The sequence below is a fragment of the Centruroides sculpturatus genome, unplaced genomic scaffold (assembly GCF_000671375.1).
Source record: "Centruroides sculpturatus isolate CEXI.00-Female unplaced genomic scaffold, Cexi_2.0 scaffold751, whole genome shotgun sequence".
NCBI lineage: Eukaryota > Metazoa > Arthropoda > Arachnida > Scorpiones > Buthidae > Centruroides > Centruroides sculpturatus.
The window spans coordinates 34,843-42,709 of record NW_019385814.1 but is presented as its reverse complement, the minus strand read 5'-3'; the positions used below and the strand labels follow the sequence as shown (position 1 = coordinate 42,709).

General features: G+C 31.5%; 1 pseudogene; it reads left to right on the top strand.

The window, feature by feature from the left end:
* The window catches only part of LOC111642284, a 63,896-nt pseudogene that overhangs the window by 42,042 nt on the left and 13,987 nt on the right, over nt 1-7,867 (top strand).

Sequence of the window (7,867 nt, the reverse complement as noted above, 5' to 3'; positions counted from 1 at the left end):
TTCTTTCACAAGAAATGTATAAAATTACAGTACTGTATTAGACTTACGGTACCTAATTTACATACTGTACAGACGATAGTAAACAACTTACTCGCCTAAACTCTCCGTAGCGTGGCGCTGGACGGCGGAAAGTAGTCCGGCTGCCCGATGACGTTTTACGTAATTATAGGAGTTTTTTACCGTTTTTTTACGGATACCGTCGCAATTTTTTCGTAGTTTTATAGGAATCGTAATTATAGGGGGGGTCTACTGTAATGTGTTTCTTATTGTGTCATGGTGCACATTCAAACAGAATTCTTGCTGAATCTCCTCACAAGATGCCAAAAGAGTCTCAATTGCTCTGTCAGTCTTTTACCGGGTGGCATTTTTTTTCCTCAAATAATAATATTGTGTGTGTGTATTATATGATAAAATATTATTATTAAACTTATAAACAAAATCTGGAAATCAATACCTTTTTATTTTCAGTAAGGTTTTTTTCCAGCAATGTAATTGGTGCTTTTTATATAAATATGCAAATTTTTATAATTGATACATCCATTGGTATAACAAGGGGGTATGATTTGGATTTCTGTTTAGTTTTTATAAAACTTAGTCTCCACTTAAGTTATTGTTATAGTCAAATTTTCATCATTTTAGGTTATAATTTTTTGGAGCACTAAATTAATGAAAAACTAACAAATTGTCAGTCTTTGTGTAAAACTTTTAATTTCTGCCATGTTGTCATGGCTAGAGGAAAGTCATTTAGTTTTCATAAGCTAATAGTTTTAAAATAAATAAAGCATTATTGTGTTGCTTATTGTGAAAAATTTCATAATATAAGGACTCTAGTAAATGTTCTGATTGAACTCTAAACTGGCATTCTTCACTAGTTCACCTATCACAGATTTTTCTATTATGCTATCTACATTGTCATCAACTTGAGACAGAGCTTACAAGGGCTGTTCGGAACCTTGCGGCCTTGCCTATATGCGGCGCTGCGATCAATTTAATTTTTGGCGGGAATAATTCAGCCATCTGTGCTAGAGATACGATACTAATTTCTGCTTGATTTGTCAAAAAGTTTTGCCACAACAGCTTAGCAGATAGTCAGTGTGCACATACTTTGTCAAAAATGGAGAAGACGGAGACTCATGCAGTCATAAAATACCTGACGAAAAAAGGGTTGACCCCATCTCAAATCAAAGCTGATATGAATGAAGTTTTGGGAGAGTCTGCTCCTTCGTACACCACTGAAAAAATGGACAGCCCTTTTTAAATCTGGCAGAGAGAGTGTGGAAGATGACCCNATGCGGACTCTACTGTATATTTAACTGAATAACAACTTCAGCAAGAAGTATTATTTTTTTTAGCCTATCTAAGAAATGCTTGAATACTTATATGAATCTTGAATCTACAAATTTTTTTCACAATCTGAAACTAGCTGTGTGTGTTCATTTTGCATAAAAATTCTATCTGCTTAATGATGATAGAGATATATAATAAAATAAATTTATAGTTGTGTAAAATAATCTTAAGACGTCTGAACAAATTTTTTTGGTGCATCTGCTATTTCAACATTTACATTTAGTAGTAACTTAAAATCAAAAATATGTTAAGAAGAATAATAGCTTGAATAAGAATGAATAAGGTCTTACTTTTTATTTCATAATTTTTTTTGATTGGAGAACTTTGTTAAAATCAACTCTTGGTTTTTCTTTTTGCATAATTTTGAAAAAGTTGAGTCTTAGATATTCAAGGAATTATGATGTGTTTGATTTTTGACTTATCACTAGGCACTATTTTTTGAGGGAAAGCATAATCAGCTATCAGGAAATGATCTCCGAATCCATTTAAGCTGAAGTTTTAATTCCCATTTTACACCTTTTCACCAATTTTCCTCAGTTAGCATTTGTACAAAATTAAAAATCAAATTTGTTAAGCTTGATTCCAATATTGACAGTTAAATGGTTTCTAACAATCTACTTGTGCATTTAACATCTGGAAATTAAAATTATGATTTTTTGATTGACAAATTTTAACTTTAAACAGTTCTGAATTTGAAAATTATTCCTTCTCAAAATTTCAAATTTGTTGCTGTGATTGGTTAGAAAAAAGTTAGTTGACTAACAGTTTGACAACTGTATTTATACTGTTTTATAAAAGTACAGAAGTCAAAAGTTCTGCACGTTCTTATGATATTGTAAGTGTGTGTGTGTGTTGTATTGGTCCAAATATTACATGAGTAAGCTAACTTTTTCACTTGGCTGTTGACACAATTAAGTAATTATTTTTCTCAGAAGAAAGCAAAGTAACATGGATGAAGTTTTATACAGACTTAAGTTACATGTGTTGCATGAGAAGTGTTGGAATTGGCTGCTAATAATGAGTTATACAATCTAAATACAGATGTCAACTGTATGTGGTTGTTTGGGGGAGAGTAAATACAGGTTGCCATAATGAAAGCAGTGATTGGCAAAGAAGTTGTTCATGTGACCACTGTCAGCCACTGTTGAATTTGCTGTTTGTCAAGATCAGATTTGTCAGGTCCATGCATTTTGCACCAAATGCAGCTACTTTTAACTGTAAATTGTACCTTATTTCTTGGAGTTGTGGATTGCACTGAATTTTATTTAATTTACATTTTTGAACTTGATTCCAAATCATAATCTAAGTAACTGCATTTGCAATCCAATTTGGCAACACTGGTTTTCAACATGATCTGTCAGTGTCTAGTAATAAATTTTTCTTGTAAAACTTTCCAGGGGGTACTGAAATGTTAGGTAGGGATATTAAATGAGGAGGGATATGCAGATTTGTTAGCAAGTGTTAACAGAATGGAGAGGAGTCAAAATGTTTCTTAAAATGACCATCCATCACTGGCACTAAAGTTGGTTTCTACTCCAAGTACCTTAATGATTTTTCCATCACTTTTTTGTTTCAGTGTCGGCACTGAAACAGGAAGAATTGATGAACGAATTTGCTTTAGCTAATGTACTAGAGCATCTTTGACATCTTTGTATGATGACTTTCTCTGGTGTTTCCAAGACAGCTGTGACAAAGACCCAAGAAAAAGTTTCTTAATTTTTTTTTTTTCCACCAATGTTATTCTGGAAGGTTCTTTTTTTAAAAATTTGGCTTGCAAAGTTTTATTACTTATATTCAAATTCAGATAAAAGTTTGTATTTTTCCTTCAGTGTAAGCATTAGGTTTCAGATACTCATTTCTAACAGAAATGTGAAACACTTGCTGCAAATAACGCATGAATGAAAGGTGAGAAAATGCAAAATCGGATTCTGCTGTGACATTAAGCTATGTGGTGTGAACTCATTTTTGTCAGGAGGGGAGTCAACTTATCAGATGTCTAAATGAGTGTGGGACAGAAAAAGTATATCGATTTATCCTATAGTGACAAGTTAAATGGGGTAGAGTAAACCGGAGTTTTTTAACATTAATGCTTATGTAAATTAGCCGGGACCACAGAAAACTGACTACAGGTAACCCCCCGTATAGCATGGCACTTACATAGCACAGATTTACTCCAACACGGTTTGAGAATTGGGTAAAACTCTTGTACATGAAATGTACAGTAATAAAAACTATTAAAAGCGAACTTTATCTAATTTGAAATTAGGGAAATCCTCATACAACAGTTCAATAAACGTGATAAAGCTTTTAAGTTTGAAAAATATCTCATTTGACATTTTTCATTTGAGCACGTACATACTATCAGATATTCCTGCATAATTTTCGTGAACTATTAGTACTTAAGTATGTAAATTTTCTTTTCCCGCCTTCTGTCAATACACATGGTCCTTCTTGAAACTTGTTTCAGTGTTGCCAGATCTCAACACTTCTGATTTTGGTGTTGCCAGATGTTTTTCCCTTATTCCATACTTGCTTTATTCTTCCTAAGTGCTTAGCACCATATAAGGAAATTTATAAAGGTCTATTAACTAAAAGCAAGCAATCTAAAATAACATATTTTTTGCAAAAGATAGAGCATGGATCTGAACTGAAGATAATGCAGAAAAATGCTCAGAGGATATGGATATAGATATCTTTCCAAAAAGAAAACATCCTCGCTTAATAGTGCTTAGTGATGACAAAGAAAACATTGTTTAATTTATATTAATATGTATCACTTAAGAAAATTTTAAAGATATTTATCTTAATTGTGAAAATGTAAGAGTGTTTTTTAATTTTTGGAACCTAACCCCCCTTTTCGTACTGGTTCTTTGTTTCATATAACATGGATTCACATAACACTGCAATTTTTTGGAACATGACTCCTGTGTCATACAGGGGTTACCTGTACTTAACAGATGGAATCTAGTTATACCTATGACAACTTATGCGGACTCTACTGTATATTTAACTGAATAACAACTTCAGCAAGAAGTATTATTTTTTTTAGCCTATCTAAGAAATGCTTGAATACTTATATGAATCTTGAATCTACAAATTTTTTTCACAATCTGAAACTAGCTGTGTGTGTTCATTTTGCATAAAAATTCTATCTGCTTAATGATGATAGAGATGCCCAAAAATTCAATAAAACAGTTTTTAATAACATGATCTATGCAATTTTCTAAAAAACAATGCTAGCCTGATTTGTGTACACATGTACATACCTACATTTCCACCCAAACCATTCCTGTAATGGTTTAATGGTTTTTATAACCTGAAGTTGCCCATAATCTTGCATATCTTTATCAAGGCAATTATTGTATTTTTGCCAAATTCATCTCATTATTAAATGCTTTCTCATTATGCAGTAGAACATACTTGTAATCATTGGGAATAGAAGAAAATGCAATTTTTTTAATTCCAAAAAATTTTTGCTTTCATAGATTTTAGTTTTATTTTAAATTAATGAAATCCAGATTCATTATAAAATTGAAATACTATTTGTTTAGTTTTTAGTTTATACATTCATGGTGATCTTCATTTGAGTTTGTTGAATTAATAAAAACATTTAAAACAATAAGATACTAAGGCCTACTTGTTACTTTTGGCTAAGTCTTGACATTGTGCTTTGTTGCTCAGTGTGTTTTGAATTAAATTTTTATATAAAGAAAAATCATGTATTAAATTAAATGTACAAAGACCTTTTTTTTCAACCTCTGATGGTCCATGAAACAAAGACTAGTGTAAATAACAAAATGAATTTATTACCAAAAGTTCGGTTCAAACATGGTGAATATTGAGGCATTTGTCCTGTCTGTGAATGAGCTTTTCAACCCCTCTTCATAGAATGTTGCCGCCAGTGAATTGAGATTACCTTAACAATGTTTTGAAGATTGTCATTAGTCTTGAACCTCTGCTCTCCTAGACAGTTTTTCAGTTCAGGGAAGAGGTGGAAGTCTTTATACATGTGTGAAGACATTCACCCAGCTTATAGCCCCAATTTAGAGCCAATCAACTTCCATTTCATAGAGGTCAGTTACCCTTAAAAAGACCTCCTGGAAGCAGTTACTCAAGTGCTGTATTGCCATAACTTAACAAACAGAAGCCATACCTTAAATTATGTATATAACATTAAAATTTTCAATTTCCAATTTTTATTTCAACAAAATAATGTAATTTCAATTTTATTATTATTATTGTTAACTGTAATCATTAAAATAATGTCATTTATTTATTACAGGGATTATTAGATAAATACTTGATTCCAAAAGCAAGTAATGCTGAGAGCAAAGTTTTCTACTTGAAAATGAAAGGAGATTATTATAGGTATTTAGCAGAAGTTGCCACAGGTGATCAAAGAAGCAGTAAGTAATTCAGTAAAGTTTTCTAATTTAATGAATTTTTTAATTTTTAGTAGATAACTTTACTATTGAAATAATTTTGTTAAATTTTATTTAAACACTACTACTGTATATAAATATTTTCATGATATGCAAGATGATCAATATTTCATTTCAGCTGTTTTCATTATTAAAAAAATCTACTTAAATTTTCTGGAACCGAAATATTTCAAGGGATTTACTAAAATTTTATTTACATGCATATACTTGGTTCTCTCTCTCTCTCATATCAGTTACTTTTCTTTTGCAGATTAGATTGATGTTAAGTTTCTCAGAGTAAACAAACCAACAGACACTGTTTCATTCTGCAATTGAAACTAACATGGAAATGTTTTTCAGTTTAAAAAATGAATGGTATTATTTTTTACCCAACTTATTGCTAAACATAAATGACTTTAGTAATCATCTGTTATGTGTGGAAGTAACTGTCAAATCTTTTGCACATTTTATACAATTAAAATGTACAGTTCTGTTGGGAAAGAATTGTAGTGTGGAATTGAGATAGAAAATGCTGTTGTGAAATTTAGAAACATAATTATCATTGAGAATCTTAACAATTTTGTTAAAGGTTTTTAATAATGCAGCTCAGAAAAATTATAACCTCACTACTAAAGTGATGAGAATTTGACTATAAAAATAAGTTAAGAAGGGGAGACTAAAATATTTTTATAAAAACTAAGTAAAAATTCAGTCATACCTCTTTTTATATCATTGGATGTGTGTATTACGAAAAATTTGCATATTTATAAAAAGTATCAATTACAATTGCTAAAAAATAACCTCATGGGAAATAATTTTGCTGAAATAAAAAAGTTTTATTAACAAAATAAGTTTTAATCGATTGGACCTCCATTACTTTGAATCAACTGAAAAAATTTTGCATACTGCCGATGGATTATCCAGAACTTCTTGTTCTAGATAGTCTCATGTTGTTTAAATAGTTGCTCTGAGCTGTTAGACTGTGCCATATTGTTGGTTATCAGCATACTCTTAAAACTAGAATTCCCCAGTCATTATATATTAGGCTGATCTGGTGAATGTAGTGATGGAACATAATTGGAATGTTTACTTGCAAACCAGTCTCTTGAATTGATGGAGGCATTGTAGTGCATAAGTTACAGGGAAATATCGTCATGATCTTCAAGGGTGGAGATTAATGCATTCTTCAACATTTTCTGGTAGACCTTGCTCACTATTCATATAATAGTATCCGAGTTACCTGCTAACCTGGGTTCCCATGGAAACTGAAAATTTCCCAAACCATAAAGCTGCTACCTCCAAAGTTTCTTCTTGAGAAATACTGCAGTTCTTTTTGTATATTATGCCAGTATGATTGAAATATCTGTCCCATTCAATTTTTTTTGTCACTTTATATCTGCAAAAATATTTTATATAAATCAGTAGGTCTAAATTGGTAAGTCACTGTATAAGTAACCAAACACTTATCCATATACTGTATTGCTAGGCAAATTCTAGATGTCTTGCAGCAATGGCTGGTGCTGGCTTCATTTTCTTCTGGACAATGCTTAGAATCAGATTTATAGTACCAGTTGATCCCCCCCTATAAGATCATAGATACATTCCATTCTTTAGGAATCCGATTTCTTACGAGTCCTTCCAATCACAGCCTGACACGTGTCAAGTTTACGGACTACAGCTGTTTGAAAGGTTTTCTTCCATAAAATTAATCGATTCTAGACTAATATGACTCAACATTTCCAAAATATGTATATTTTTTTTGGAATAATCCGTATAAACTACGCTATAAACAAAAAATTGTAGGATTACTTACCGAGTGTGCACCATTCGACATCGCCATTGCTAAAGCTTGTTTTCGTTGCAGAACAGCTCGTCAAACAGCGACCGATTTCTAATAACTTATTTTTCTGCGAAAATTTCGTTGAACTTTGGAGACATCATTAATATAAATAATTTTAATCGCCGTTGAATAAGAAATGTTTCTTTCACAAGAAATGTATAAAATTACAGTACTGTATTAGACTTACGGTACCTAATTTACATACTGTACAGACATAGCATGGAAGAGCTCTTGCAATCCTTATAATGTCCTTATAAGT